The following is a 14691-nucleotide window of genomic DNA, read 5'->3' as shown; positions in this document are numbered from 1 at the left end:
CAACTTCAGCAACTGTGCATTGCATTGCCATGTAATGTAATGTAATGCAATGCTATCTATCTAGCTCTCCCTCTATACTTCCTTTTGGATAAACAGACATATTAGGCAAGCATTTTGGAGCTTTCACCTAAATAACTACAGGTGGTGAGATAAGCTGCACAATATAATTGACCTTTCAGTATATTGTTGCACACACACCATCTATTTAGCAAATGCCCTTGTTATCAACAGCAGCCTTTTAAACTCACCTGAGCTAACAGGTATGTGAGCTGGTTACTCTGCTGCGCTTAAAATTTCTTTTTTGGTTTGCTACAATGCCTTTTCTGAAACGTTGTCTCCCTCTGCTGGAACACTGACTTCTTTCATTTAATGCCTGCAGACTATAAAAGAGAAACCAACCCAAAAAGTTTGGTTGATTAGTCTGTGGCATTCTTTTAAACTGTTGCTTATGGCGGTCTCTGTGAGCTTCTCAGTGACATTCAGCCATCCAGGTATCCCGCCTGCAGTAGACGGAATGTGGCAATGGAACGCTGGCTGCGCGTGTCATAATAGGCTCTGAGCCTTTATATACCTGCGCACAGCAGCAGCCACCTTCAGTCTGCTGCTGGACAGCCAGCAGCAGCAGCAGCAGGAGAGGTAATTAATCAGCAACCCTCCTGCTAAGGGTAGACGGCTGCTCGTTCCACCCCCCCCCCGCCTTAATTGGTTCTCCTCCCTTCCAACGGTGTTGAGGCGGGTGGGAACAGCCGGGGGTTGAGGGTACTGTGCTAAAAGAGGTGGAGTTATGCAGATCTAAAACGCGTGGATTGCAGCAGCAGCAAGCCGAAAAGTGCAGGCATGTGAGGGATCTAGAGGTTGACAGCATGTCTTCTTAACGGGAGTCCAGGTGGCCATCTCCACAAATGGACTTTTCAGAATCCTTGGGTGGCACCGTAGTCGGAAACCAATTCTGGTTATCGCTTCTCGGTCTTTTGGCTAAGATCAAGTGTAGTATCTTTCGAAAAGGCGGTTTTGGATGTTGGCCGCCCTAGTAGATTGATACATTATGCACACTGGGGTTTAGGCGCTTGTTAGTACGCCAGGTGGCTAATATAGTCATCTGGTGGAAAGCATGGCCCCCCAGGATCGACGCCATTGGGCCGGGGAAGATCGAAAGCCCGAAGTGTGAAGTGCCCCAGGAGTGGTGACCCTGGGGTGCCTTAACTCACTGGGATTGGGAACCCCACTTGAGTTTATGGCACATTTGCACAAGCACTTCAAATTTTCTTTCTTCGCACACACCCTTATTCCGGGCCTTCTGGCCTTAGGATGGGGAATTATTCAATTCCCGGTCGAAGGTCCGGGCAGTATTATACTGTGAAACCTTCACTATTTATTTAATTTCTTTGTCACTGTGTGTCCACTTATTCACGTGTGTCACGTCCTACTAGGATTTTGTCGGGATGCGGTTCCCTTACGGGTTCCTCTTTTGGCAGGTCTAGGGGGGGAGTGTGTGGCCATCAGGTTCCGCTCCCCCCTGATCCCCCCTGGCTCTCCTCTTTAGGGAGGAGAGCATTGTTGGCTCCCCTCTTCCGGGAGGGGAGCACAGTCTTTGGCTCCCAGTGCCTTGCTCGGGTGAGAACTCGGGCAGGTGCTGGGGGTAAGATTGGGTCGCCTCTGGCTTCGGCTGGAGGTGGCTTTTTGTCCCGGTTCCTCGCTGTGGCCTTTTGGCTCGGAGGGACGGGGAATGGTTTGGGGGACCCTTCTCCTTTTGGAGAGGGTTTCAAGAAGACCAGCATCCTAGTGCACTTTTTTTGTGGCACTTGTCACTTTTTTAAGCGCACTCGGGTTTTGTACACGAATTCGGGCTTTCGAAAAAAAAAAAAATCTGTTCTTATCAGTTTAATATCTGATACGTCCCCTATCTGGGGACCATATATTAAATGGATTTTTAGAACAGGGAGATGGAAAAAGAGCTTGCTCTGTCCACTCCACGCATTGACCTGGTATTGCAGTATCTCCAGGACCGGTGCACCCCTTCTTTAATGCAGTTTCTAAAATCAGAAAGAATTGAATTCAATGCTTTTTGTTCATTTTGCTTGTTTGTCGGATTTTGGGATGGACTCTTTGGCTTTGCTTTTCTTCTCCTCATTGGATTTTTCATGTTAAAAGTTGCAGAAGCCAGATGACAAGCTCATTTTGGTTCAACTTCAGCAACTGTGCATTGCATTGCCATGTAATGTAATGTAATGCAATGCTATCTATCTAGCTCTCCCTCTATACTTCCTTTTGGATAAACAGACATATTAGGCAAGCATTTTGGAGCTTTCACCTAAATAACTACAGGTGGTGAGATAAGCTGCACAATATAATTGACCTTTCAGTATATTGTTGCACACACACCATCTATTTAGCAAATGCCCTTGTTATCAACAGCAGCCTTTTAAACTCACCTGAGCTAACAGGTATGTGAGCTGGTTACTCTGCTGCGCTTAAAATTTCTTTTTTGGTTTGCTACAATGCCTTTTCTGAAACGTTGTCTCCCTCTGCTGGAACACTGACTTCTTTCATTTAATGCCTGCAGACTATAAAAGAGAAACCAACCCAAAAAGTTTGGTTGATTAGTCTGTGGCATTCTTTTAAACTGTTGCTTATGGCGGTCTCTGTGAGCTTCTCAGTGACATTCAGCCATCCAGGTATCCCGCCTGCAGTAGACGGAATGTGGGAATGGAACGCTGGCTGCGCGTGTCATAATAGGCTCTGAGCCTTTATATACCTGCGCACAGCAGCAGCCACCTTCAGTCTGCTGCTGGACAGCCAGCAGCAGCAGCAGCAGGAGAGGTAATTAATCAGCAACCCTCCTGCTAAGGGTAGACAGCTGCTCGTTCCACCCCCCCCCCGCCTTAATTGGTTCTCCTCCCTTCGAACGGTGTTGAGGCGGGTGGGAACAGCCGGGGGTTGAGGGTACTGTGCTAAAAGAGGTGGAGTTATGCAGATCTAAAACGCGTGGATTGCAGCAGCAGCAAGCCGAAAAGTGCAGGCATGTGAGGGATCTAGAGGTTGACAGCATGTCTTCTTAATGGGAGTCCAGGTGGCCATCTCCACAAATGGACTTTTCAGAATCCTTGGGTGGCACCGTAGTCGGAAACCAATTCTGGTTATCGCTTCTCGGCCTTTTGGCTAAGATCAAGTGTAGTATCTGTTCTTATCAGTTTAATATCTGATACGTCCCCTATCTGGGGACCATATATTAAATGGATTTTTAGAACAGGGAGATGGAAAAAGAGCTTGCTCTGTCCACTCCACGCATTGACCTGGTATTGCAGTATCTCCAGGACCGGTGCACCCCTTCTTTAATGCAGTTTCTAAAATCAGAAAGAATTGAATTCAATGCTTTTTGTTCATTTTGCTTGTTTGTCGGATTTTGGGATGGACTCTTTGGCTTTGCTTTTCTTCTCCTCATTGGATTTTTCATGTTAAAAGTTGCAGAAGCCAGATGACAAGCTCATTTTGGTTCAACTTCAGCAACTGTGCATTGCATTGCCATGTAATGTAATGTAATGCAATGCTATCTATCTAGCTCTCCCTCTATACTTCCTTTTGGATAAACAGACATATCAGGCAAGCATTTTGGAGCTTTCACCTAAATAACTACAGGTGGTGAGATAAGCTGCACAATATAATTGACCTTTCAGTATATTGTTGCACACACACCATCTATTTAGCAAATGCCCTTGTTATCAACAGCAGCCTTTTAAACTCACCTGAGCTAACAGGTATGTGAGCTGGTTACTCTGCTGCGCTTAAAATTTCTTTTTTGGTTTGCTACAATGCCTTTTCTGAAACGTTGTCTCCCTCTGCTGGAACACTGACTTCTTTCATTTAATGCCTGCAGACTATAAAAGAGAAACCAACCCAAAAAGTTTGGTTGATTGGTCTGTGGCATTCTTTTAAACTGTTGCTTATGGCGGTCTCTGTGAGCTTCTCAGTGACATTCAGCCATCCAGGTATCCCGCCTGCAGTAGACGGAATGTGGCAATGGAACGCTGGCTGCGCGTGTCATAATAGGCTCTGAGCCTTTATATACCTGCGCACAGCAGCAGCCACCTTCAGTCTGCTGCTGGACATCCAGCAGCAGCAGCAGCAGGAGAGGTAATTAATCAGCAACCCTCCTGCTAAGGGTAGACAGGTGCTCGTTCCACCCCCCCCCCCGCCTTAATTGGTTCTCCTCCCTTCCAACGGTGTTGAGGTGGGTGGGAACAGCCGGGGGTTGAGGGTACTGTGCTAAAAGAGGTGGAGTTATGCAGATCTAAAACGCGTGGATTGCAGCAGCAGCAAGCCGAAAAGTGCAGGCATGTGAGGGATCTAGAGGTTGACAGCATGTCTTCTTAACGGGAGTCCAGGTGGCCATCTCCACAAATGGACTTTTCAGAATCCTTGGGTGGCACCGTAGTCGGAAACCAATTCTGGTTATCGCTTCTCGGCCTTTTGGCTAAGATCAAGTGTAGTATCTGTTCTTATCAGTTTAATATCTGATACGTCCCCTATCTGGGGACCATATATTAAATGGATTTTTAGAACAGGGAGATGGAAAAAGAGCTTGCTCTGTCCACTCCACGCATTGACCTGGTATTGCAGTATCTCCAGGACCGGTGCACCCCTTCTTTAATGCAGTTTCTAAAATCAGAAAGAATTGAATTCAATGCTTTTTGTTCATTTTGCTTGTTTGTCGGATTTTGGGATGGACTCTTTGGCTTTGCTTTTCTTCTCCTCATTGGATTTTTCATGTTAAAAGTTGCAGAAGCCAGATGACAAGCTCATTTTGGTTCAACTTCAGCAACTGTGCATTGCATTGCCATGTAATGTAATGTAATGCAATGCTATCTATCTAGCTCTCCCTCTATACTTCCTTTTGGATAAACAGACATATTAGGCAAGCATTTTGGAGCTTTCACCTAAATAACTACAGGTGGTGAGATAAGCTGCACAATATAATTGACCTTTCAGTATATTGTTGCACACACACCATCTATTTAGCAAATGCCCTTGTTATCAACAGCAGCCTTTTAAACTCACCTGAGCTAACAGGTATGTGAGCTGGTTACTCTGCTGCGCTTAAAATTTCTTTTTTGGTTTGCTACAATGCCTTTTCTGAAACGTTGTCTCCCTCTGCTGGAACACTGACTTCTTTCATTTAATGCCTGCAGACTATAAAAGAGAAACCAACCCAAAAAGTTTGGTTGATTAGTCTGTGGCATTCTTTTAAACTGTTGCTTATGGTGGTCTCTGTGAGCTTCTCAGTGACATTCAGCCATCCAGGTATCCCGCCTGCAGTAGACGGAATGTGGCAATGGAACGCTGGCTGCGCGTGTCATAATAGGCTCTGAGCCTTTATATACCTGCGCACAGCAGCAGCCACCTTCAGTCTGCTGCTGGACAGCCAGCAGCAGCAGCAGCAGGAGAGGTAATTAATCAGCAACCCTCCTGCTAAGGGTAGACAGCTGCTCGTTCCACCCCCCCCCCGCCTTAATTGGTTCTCCTCCCTTCCAACGGTGTTGAGGCGGGTGGGAACAGCCGGGGGTTGAGGGTACTGTGCTAAAAGAGGTGGAGTTATGCAGATCTAAAACGCGTGGATTGCAGCAGCAGCAAGCCGAAAAGTGCAGGCATGTGAGGGATCTAGAGGTTGACAGCATGTCTTCTTAACGGGAGTCCAGGTGGCCATCTCCACAAATGGACTTTTCAGAATCCTTGGGTGGCACCGTAGTCGGAAACCAATTCTGGTTATCGCTTCTCGGCCTTTTGGCTAAGATCAAGTGTAGTATCTGTTCTTATCAGTTTAATATCTGATACGTCCCCTATCTGGGGACCATATATTAAATGGATTTTTAGAACAAGGAGATGGAAAAAGAGCTTGCTCTGTCCACTCCACGCATTGACCTGGTATTGCAGTATCTCCAGGACCGGTGCACCCCTTCTTTAATGCAGTTTCTAAAATCAGAAAGAATTGAATTCAATGCTTTTTGTTCATTTTGCTTGTTTGTCGGATTTTGGGATGGACTCTTTGGCTTTGCTTTTCTTCTCCTCATTGGATTTTTCATGTTAAAAGTTGCAGAAGCCAGATGACAAGCTCATTTTGGTTCAACTTCAGCAACTGTGCATTGCATTGCCATGTAATGTAATGTAATGCAATGCTATCTATCTAGCTCTCCCTCTATACTTCCTTTTGGATAAACAGACATATTAGGCAAGCATTTTGGAGCTTTCACCTAAATAACTACAGGTGGTGAGATAAGCTGCACAATATAATTGACCTTTCAGTATATTGTTGCACACACACCATCTATTTAGCAAATGCCCTTGTTATCAACAGCAGCCTTTTAAACTCACCTGAGCTAACAGGTATGTGAGCTGGTTACTCTGCTGCGCTTAAAATTTCTTTTTTGGTTTGCTACAATGCCTTTTCGGAAACGTTGTCTCCCTCTGCTGGAACACTGACTTCTTTCATTTAATGCCTGCAGACTATAAAAGAGAAACCAACCCAAAAAGTTTGGTTGATTAGTCTGTGGCATTCTTTTAAACTGTTGCTTATGGCGGTCTCTGTGAGCTTCTCAGTGACATTCAGCCATCCAGGTATCCCGCCTGCAGTAGACGGAATGTGGCAATGGAACGCTGGCTGCGCGTGTCATAATAGGCTCTGAGCCTTTATATACCTGCGCACAGCAGCAGCCACCTTCAGTCTGCTGCTGGACAGCCAGCAGCAGCAGCAGCAGGAGAGGTAATTAATCAGCAACCCTCCTGCTAAGGGTAGACGGCTGCTCGTTCCACCCCCCCCCCGCCTTAATTGGTTCTCCTCCCTTCCAACGGTGTTGAGGCGGGTGGGAACAGCCGGGGGTTGAGGGTACTGTGCTAAAAGAGGTGGAGTTATGCAGATCTAAAACGCGTGGATTGCAGCAGCAGCAAGCCGAAAAGTGCAGGCATGTGAGGGATCTAGAGGTTGACAGCATGTCTTCTTAACGGGAGTCCAGGTGGCCATCTCCACAAATGGACTTTTCAGAATCCTTGGGTGGCACCGTAGTCGGAAACCAATTCTGGTTATCGCTTCTCGGTCTTTTGGCTAAGATCAAGTGTAGTATCTTTCGAAAAGGCGGTTTTGGATGTTGGCCGCCCTAGTAGATTGATACATTATGCACACTGGGGTTTAGGCGCTTGTTAGTACGCCAGGTGGCTAATATAGTCATCTGGTGGAAAGCATGGCCCCCCAGGATCGACGCCATTGGGCCGGGGAAGATCGAAAGCCCGAAGTGTGAAGTGCCCCAGGAGTGGTGACCCTGGGGTGCCTTAACTCACTGGGATTGGGAACCCCACTTGAGTTTATGGCACATTTGCACAAGCACTTCAAATTTTCTTTCTTCGCACACACCCTTATTCCGGGCCTTCTGGCCTTAGGATGGGGAATTATTCAATTCCCGGTCGAAGGTCCGGGCAGTATTATACTGTGAAACCTTCACTATTTATTTAATTTCTTTGTCACTGTGTGTCCACTTATTCACGTGTGTCACGTCCTACTAGGATTTTGTCGGGATGCGGTTCCCTTACGGGTTCCTCTTTTGGCAGGTCTAGGGGGGGAGTGTGTGGCCATCAGGTTCCGCTCCCCCCTGATCCCCCCTGGCTCTCCTCTTTAGGGAGGAGAGCATTGTTGGCTCCCCTCTTCCGGGAGGGGAGCACAGTCTTTGGCTCCCAGTGCCTTGCTCGGGTGAGAACTCGGGCAGGTGCTGGGGGTAAGATTGGGTCGCCTCTGGCTTCGGCTGGAGGTGGCTTTTTGTCCCGGTTCCTCGCTGTGGCCTTTTGGCTCGGAGGGACGGGGAATGGTTTGGGGGACCCTTCTCCTTTTGGAGAGGGTTTCAAGAAGACCAGCATCCTAGTGCACTTTTTTTGTGGCACTTGTCACTTTTTTAAGCGCACTCGGGTTTTGTACACGAATTCGGGCTTTCGAAAAAAAAAAAAATCTGTTCTTATCAGTTTAATATCTGATACGTCCCCTATCTGGGGACCATATATTAAATGGATTTTTAGAACAGGGAGATGGAAAAAGAGCTTGCTCTGTCCACTCCACGCATTGACCTGGTATTGCAGTATCTCCAGGACCGGTGCACCCCTTCTTTAATGCAGTTTCTAAAATCAGAAAGAATTGAATTCAATGCTTTTTGTTCATTTTGCTTGTTTGTCGGATTTTGGGATGGACTCTTTGGCTTTGCTTTTCTTCTCCTCATTGGATTTTTCATGTTAAAAGTTGCAGAAGCCAGATGACAAGCTCATTTTGGTTCAACTTCAGCAACTGTGCATTGCATTGCCATGTAATGTAATGTAATGCAATGCTATCTATCTAGCTCTCCCTCTATACTTCCTTTTGGATAAACAGACATATTAGGCAAGCATTTTGGAGCTTTCACCTAAATAACTACAGGTGGTGAGATAAGCTGCACAATATAATTGACCTTTCAGTATATTGTTGCACACACACCATCTATTTAGCAAATGCCCTTGTTATCAACAGCAGCCTTTTAAACTCACCTGAGCTAACAGGTATGTGAGCTGGTTACTCTGCTGCGCTTAAAATTTCTTTTTTGGTTTGCTACAATGCCTTTTCTGAAACGTTGTCTCCCTCTGCTGGAACACTGACTTCTTTCATTTAATGCCTGCAGACTATAAAAGAGAAACCAACCCAAAAAGTTTGGTTGATTAGTCTGTGGCATTCTTTTAAACTGTTGCTTATTGCGGTCTCTGTGAGCTTCTCAGTGACATTCAGCCATCCAGGTATCCCGCCTGCAGTAGACGGAATGTGGCAATGGAACGCTGGCTGCGCGTGTCATAATAGGCTCTGAGCCTTTATATACCTGCGCACAGCAGCAGCCACCTTCAGTCTGCTGCTGGACAGCCAGCAGCAGCAGCAGCAGGAGAGGTAATTAATCAGCAACCCTCCTGCTAAGGGTAGACAGCTGCTCGGTCCACCCCCCCCCCGCCTTAATTGGTTCTCCTCCCTTCCAACGGTGTTGAGGCGGGTGGGAACAGCCGGGGGTTGAGGGTACTGTGCTAAAAGAGGTGGAGTTATGCAGATCTAAAACGCGTGGATTGCAGCAGCAGCAAGCCGAAAAGTGCAGGCATGTGAGGGATCTAGAGGTTGACAGCATGTCTTCTTAACGGGAGTCCAGGTGGCCATCTCCACAAATGGACTTTTCAGAATCCTTGGGTGGCACCGTAGTCGGAAACCAATTCTGGTTATCGCTTCTCGGCCTTTTGGCTAAGATCAAGTGTAGTATCTGTTCTTATCAGTTTAATATCTGATACGTCCCCTATCTGGGGACCATATATTAAATGGATTTTTAGAACAGGGAGATGGAAAAAGAGCTTGCTCTGTCCACTCCACGCATTGACCTGGTATTGCAGTATCTCCAGGACCGGTGCACCCCTTCTTTAATGCAGTTTCTAAAATCAGAAAGAATTGAATTCAATGCTTTTTGTTCATTTTGCTTGTTTGTCGGATTTTGGGATGGACTCTTTGGCTTTGCTTTTCTTCTCCTCATTGGATTTTTCATGTTAAAAGTTGCAGAAGCCAGATGACAAGCTCATTTTGGTTCAACTTCAGCAACTGTGCATTGCATTGCCATGTAATGTAATGTAATGCAATGCTATCTATCTAGCTCTCCCTCTATACTTCCTTTTGGATAAACAGACATATTAGGCAAGCATTTTGGAGCTTTCACCTAAATAACTACAGGTGGTGAGATAAGCTGCACAATATAATTGACCTTTCAGTATATTGTTGCACACACACCATCTATTTAGCAAATGCCCTTGTTATCAACAGCAGCCTTTTAAACTCACCTGAGCTAACAGGTATGTGAGCTGGTTACTCTGCTGCGCTTAAAATTTCTTTTTTGGTTTGCTACAATGCCTTTTCGGAAACGTTGTCTCCCTCTGCTGGAACACTGACTTCTTTCATTTAATGCCTGCAGACTATAAAAGAGAAACCAACCCAAAAAGTTTGGTTGATTAGTCTGTGGCATTCTTTTAAACTGTTGCTTATGGCGGTCTCTGTGAGCTTCTCAGTGACATTCAGCCATCCAGGTATCCCGCCTGCAGTAGACGGAATGTGGCAATGGAACGCTGGCTGCGCGTGTCATAATAGGCTCTGAGCCTTTATATACCTGCGCACAGCAGCAGCCACCTTCAGTCTGCTGCTGGACAGCCAGCAGCAGCAGCAGCAGGAGAGGTAATTAATCAGCAACCCTCCTGCTAAGGGTAGACAGCTGCTCATTCCACCCCCCCCCGCCTTAATTGGTTCTCCTCCCTTCCAACGGTGTTGAGGCGGGTGGGAACAGCCGGGGGTTGAGGGTACTGTGCTAAAAGAGGTGGAGTTATGTAAATCTAAAACGCGTGGATTGCAGCAGCAGCAAGCCGAAAAGTGCAGGCATGTGAGGGATCTAGAGGTTGACAGCATGTCTTCTTAACGGGAGTCCAGGTGGCCATCTCCACAAATGGACTTTTCAGAATCCTTGGGTGGCACCGTAGTCGGAAACCAATTCTGGTTATCGCTTCTCGGCCTTTTGGCTAAGATCAAGTGTAGTATCTGTTCTTATCAGTTTAATATCTGATACGTCCCCTATCTGGGGACCATATATTAAATGGATTTTTAGAACAGGGAGATGGAAAAAGAGCTTGCTCTGTCCACTCCACGCATTGACCTGGTATTGCAGTATCTCCAGGACCGGTGCACCCCTTCTTTAATGCAGTTTCTAAAATCAGAAAGAATTGAATTCAATGCTTTTTGTTCATTTTGCTTGTTTGTCGGATTTTGGGATGGACTCTTTGGCTTTGCTTTTCTTCTCCTCATTGGATTTTTCATGTTAAAAGTTGCAGAAGCCAGATGACAAGCTCATTTTGGTTCAACTTCAGCAACTGTGCATTGCATTGCCATGTAATGTAATGTAATGCAATGCTATCTATCTAGCTCTCCCTCTATACTTCCTTTTGGATAAACAGACATATTAGGCAAGCATTTTGGAGCTTTCACCTAAATAACTACAGGTGGTGAGATAAGCTGCACAATATAATTGACCTTTCAGTATATTGTTGCACACACACCATCTATTTAGCAAATGCCCTTGTTATCAACAGCAGCCTTTTAAACTCACCTGAGCTAACAGGTATGTGAGCTGGTTACTCTGCTGCGCTTAAAATTTCTTTTTTGGTTTGCTACAATGCCTTTTCTGAAACGTTGTCTCCCTCTGCTGGAACACTGACTTCTTTCATTTAATGCCTGCAGACTATAAAAGAGAAACCAACCCAAAAAGTTTGGTTGATTAGTCTGTGGCATTCTTTTAAACTGTTGCTTATGGCGGTCTCTGTGAGCTTCTCAGTGACATTCAGCCATCCAGGTATCCCGCCTGCAGTAGACGGAATGTGGCAATGGAACGCTGGCTGCGCGTGTCATAATAGGCTCTGAGCCTTTATATACCTGCGCACAGCAGCAGCCACCTTCAGTCTGCTGCTGGACAGCCAGCAGCAGCAGCAGCAGGAGAGGTAATTAATCAGCAACCCTCCTGCTAAGGGTAGACAGCTGCTCGTTTCACCCCCCCCCCCGCCTTAATTGGTTCTCCCACCTTCCAACGGTGTTGAGGCGGGTGGGAACAGCCGGGAGTTGAGGGTAATGTGCTAAAAGAGGTGGAGTTATGCAGATCTAAAACGCGTGGATTGCAGCAGCAGCAAGCCGAAAAGTGCAGGCATGTGAGGGATCTAGAGGTTGACAGCATGTCTTCTTAACGGGAGTCCAGGTGGCCATCTCCACAAATGGACTTTTCAGAATCCTTGGGTGGCACCGTAGTCGGAAACCAATTCTGGTTATCGCTTCTCGGCCTTTTGGCTAAGATCAAGTGTAGTATCTGTTCTTATCAGTTTAATATCTGATACGTCCCCTATCTGGGGACCATATATTAAATGGATTTTTAGAACAGGGAGATGGAAAAAGAGCTTGCTCTGTCCACTCCACGCATTGACCTGGTATTGCAGTATCTCCAGGACCGGTGCACCCCTTCTTTAATGCAGTTTCTAAAATCAGAAAGAATTGAATTCAATGCTTTTTGTTCATTTTGCTTGTTTGTCGGATTTTGGGATGGACTCTTTGGCTTTGCTTTTCTTCTCCTCATTGGATTTTTCATGTTAAAAGTTGCAGAAGCCAGATGACAAGCTCATTTTGGTTCAACTTCAGCAACTGTGCATTGCATTGCCATGTAATGTAATGTAATGCAATGCTATCTATCTAGCTCTCCCTCTATACTTCCTTTTGGATAAACAGACATATTAGGCAAGCATTTTGGAGCTTTCACCTAAATAACTACAGGTGGTGAGAAAAGCTGCACAATATAATTGACCTTTCAGTATATTGTTGCACACACACCATCTATTTAGCAAATGCCCTTGTTATCAACAGCAGCCTTTTAAACTCACCTGAGCTAACAGGTATGTGAGCTGGTTACTCTGCTGCGCTTAAAATTTCTTTTTTGGTTTGCTACAATGCCTTTTCTGAAACGTTGTCTCCCTCTGCTGGAACACTGACTTCTTTCATTTAATGCCTGCAGACTATAAAAGAGAAACCAACCCAAAAAGTTTGGTTGATTAGTCTGTGGCATTCTTTTAAACTGTTGCTTATGGCGGTCTCTGTGAGCTTCTCAGTGACATTCAGCCATCCAGGTATCCCGCCTGCAGTAGACGGAATGTGGCAATGGAACGCTGGCTGCGCGTGTCATAATAGGCTCTGAGCCTTTATATACCTGCGCACAGCAGCAGCCACCTTCAGTCTGCTGCTGGACAGCCAGCAGCAGCAGCAGCAGGAGAGGTAATTAATCAGCAACCCTCCTGCTAAGGGTAGACAGCTGCTCGTTCCACCCCCCCCCCGCCTTAATTGGTTCTCCTCCCTTCCAACGGTGTTGAGGCGGGTGGGAACAGCCGGGGGTTGAGGGTAATGTGCTAAAAGAGGTGGAGTTATGCAGATCTAAAACGCGTGGATTGCAGCAGCAGCAAGCCGAAAAGTGCAGGCATGTGAGGGATCTAGAGGTTGACAGCATGTCTTCTTAACGGGAGTCCAGGTGGCCATCTCCACAAATGGACTTTTCAGAATCCTTGGGTGGCACCGTAGTCGGAAACCAATTCTGGTTATCGCTTCTCGGCCTTTTGGCTAAGATCAAGTGTAGTATCTGTTCTTATCAGTTTAATATCTGATACGTCCCCTATCTGGGGACCATATATTAAATGGATTTTTAGAACAGGGAGATGGAAAAAGAGCTTGCTCTGTCCACTCCACGCATTGACCTGGTATTGCAGTATCTCCAGGACCGGTGCACCCCTTCTTTAATGCAGTTTCTAAAATCAGAAAGAATTGAATTCAATGCTTTTTGTTCATTTTGCTTGTTTGTCGGATTTTGGGATGGACTCTTTGGCTTTGCTTTTCTTCTCCTCATTGGATTTTTCATGTTAAAAGTTGCAGAAGCCAGATGACAAGCTCATTTTGGTTCAACTTCAGCAACTGTGCATTGCATTGCCATGTAATGTAATGTAATGCAATGCTATCTATCTAGCTCTCCCTCTATACTTCCTTTTGGATAAACAGACATATTAGGCAAGCATTTTGGAGCTTTCACCTAAATAACTACAGGTGGTGAGATAAGCTGCACAATATAATTGACCTTTCAGTATATTGTTGCACACACACCATCTATTTAGCAAATGCCCTTGTTATCAACAGCAGCCTTTTAAACTCACCTGAGCTAACAGGTATGTGAGCTGGTTACTCTGCTGCGCTTAAAATTTCTTTTTTGGTTTGCTACAATGCCTTTTCTGAAACGTTGTCTCCCTCTGCTGGAACACTGACTTCTTTCATTTAATGCCTGCAGACTATAAAAGAGAAACCAACCCAAAAAGTTTGGTTGATTAGTCTGTGGCATTCTTTTAAACTGTTGCTTATGGCGGTCTCTGTGAGCTTCTCAGTGACATTCAGCCATCCAGGTATCCCGCCTGCAGTAGACGGAATGTGGCAATGGAACGCTGGCTGCGCGTGTCATAATAGGCTCTGAGCCTTTATATACCTGCGCACAGCAGCAGCCACCTTCAGTCTGCTGCTGGACAGCCAGCAGCAGCAGCAGCAGGAGAGGTAATTAATCAGCAACCCTCCTGCTAAGGGTAGACAGCTGCTCGTTCCACCCCCCCCCGCCTTAATTGGTTCTCCTCCCTTCCAACGGTGTTGAGGCGGGTGGGAACAGCCGGGGGTTGAGGGTACTGTGCTAAAAGAGGTGGAGTTATGCAGATCTAAAACGCGTGGATTGCAGCAGCAGCAAGCCGAAAAGTGCAGGCATGTGAGGGATCTAGAGGTTGACAGCATGTCTTCTTAACGGGAGTCCAGGTGGCCATCTCCACAAATGGACTTTTCAGAATCCTTGGGTGGCACCGTAGTCGGAAACCAATTCTGGTTATCGCTTCTCGGCCTTTTGGCTAAGATCAAGTGTAGTATCTGTTCTTATCAGTTTAATATCTGATACGTCCCCTATCTGGGGACCATATATTAAATGGATTTTTAGAACAGGGAGATGGAAAAAGAGCTTGCTCTGTCCACTCCACGCATTGACCTGGTATTGCAGTATCTCCAGGACCGGTGCACCCCTT

At 46.1% G+C, this 14691-nt stretch overlaps 10 non-coding genes across 10 annotated transcripts; all 10 read left to right on the top strand.

Moving 5' to 3' along the window:
* Positions 1-1836: 1836 nt before the first annotated feature.
* Positions 1837-2019, top strand: LOC141210609 (U2 spliceosomal RNA). Its single transcript, XR_012280761.1, has one exon. It is a non-coding gene; the product is annotated as a U2 spliceosomal RNA (small nuclear RNA).
* A 1120-nt stretch (positions 2020-3139) lies between these two features.
* LOC141208243 (U2 spliceosomal RNA) lies at positions 3140-3330 on the top strand. Its single transcript, XR_012278477.1, has one exon. It is a non-coding gene; the product is annotated as a U2 spliceosomal RNA (small nuclear RNA).
* A 1121-nt stretch (positions 3331-4451) lies between these two features.
* Positions 4452-4642, top strand: LOC141208242 (U2 spliceosomal RNA). The gene has a single exon (XR_012278476.1). It is a non-coding gene; the product is annotated as a U2 spliceosomal RNA (small nuclear RNA).
* Positions 4643-5762: 1120 nt separating this feature from the next.
* On the top strand, positions 5763-5953 carry LOC141208328 (U2 spliceosomal RNA). Its single transcript, XR_012278560.1, has one exon. It is a non-coding gene; the product is annotated as a U2 spliceosomal RNA (small nuclear RNA).
* Positions 5954-7954: 2001 nt separating this feature from the next.
* LOC141210608 (U2 spliceosomal RNA) lies at positions 7955-8137 on the top strand. Its single transcript, XR_012280760.1, has one exon. It is a non-coding gene; the product is annotated as a U2 spliceosomal RNA (small nuclear RNA).
* A 1120-nt stretch (positions 8138-9257) lies between these two features.
* Positions 9258-9448, top strand: LOC141211107 (U2 spliceosomal RNA). Its single transcript, XR_012281093.1, has one exon. It is a non-coding gene; the product is annotated as a U2 spliceosomal RNA (small nuclear RNA).
* A 1119-nt stretch (positions 9449-10567) lies between these two features.
* Positions 10568-10758, top strand: LOC141211106 (U2 spliceosomal RNA). Its single transcript, XR_012281092.1, has one exon. It is a non-coding gene; the product is annotated as a U2 spliceosomal RNA (small nuclear RNA).
* A 1121-nt stretch (positions 10759-11879) lies between these two features.
* Positions 11880-12070, top strand: LOC141211105 (U2 spliceosomal RNA). Its single transcript, XR_012281091.1, has one exon. It is a non-coding gene; the product is annotated as a U2 spliceosomal RNA (small nuclear RNA).
* Positions 12071-13190: 1120 nt separating this feature from the next.
* LOC141211103 (U2 spliceosomal RNA) lies at positions 13191-13381 on the top strand. Its single transcript, XR_012281090.1, has one exon. It is a non-coding gene; the product is annotated as a U2 spliceosomal RNA (small nuclear RNA).
* A 1119-nt stretch (positions 13382-14500) lies between these two features.
* Positions 14501-14691, top strand: LOC141211102 (U2 spliceosomal RNA). Its single transcript, XR_012281089.1, has one exon. It is a non-coding gene; the product is annotated as a U2 spliceosomal RNA (small nuclear RNA).

Source organism: Phyllobates terribilis, unplaced genomic scaffold (assembly GCF_046119375.1).
Source record: "Phyllobates terribilis strain yellow unplaced genomic scaffold, ASM4611937v1 Scaffold_169__1_contigs__length_4117513, whole genome shotgun sequence".
Taxonomy (NCBI): Eukaryota; Metazoa; Chordata; class Amphibia; order Anura; family Dendrobatidae; genus Phyllobates; species Phyllobates terribilis.
The sequence above is the reverse complement of the archived record's forward strand: the minus strand, read 5'-3'. Positions and strand labels throughout refer to the sequence as shown.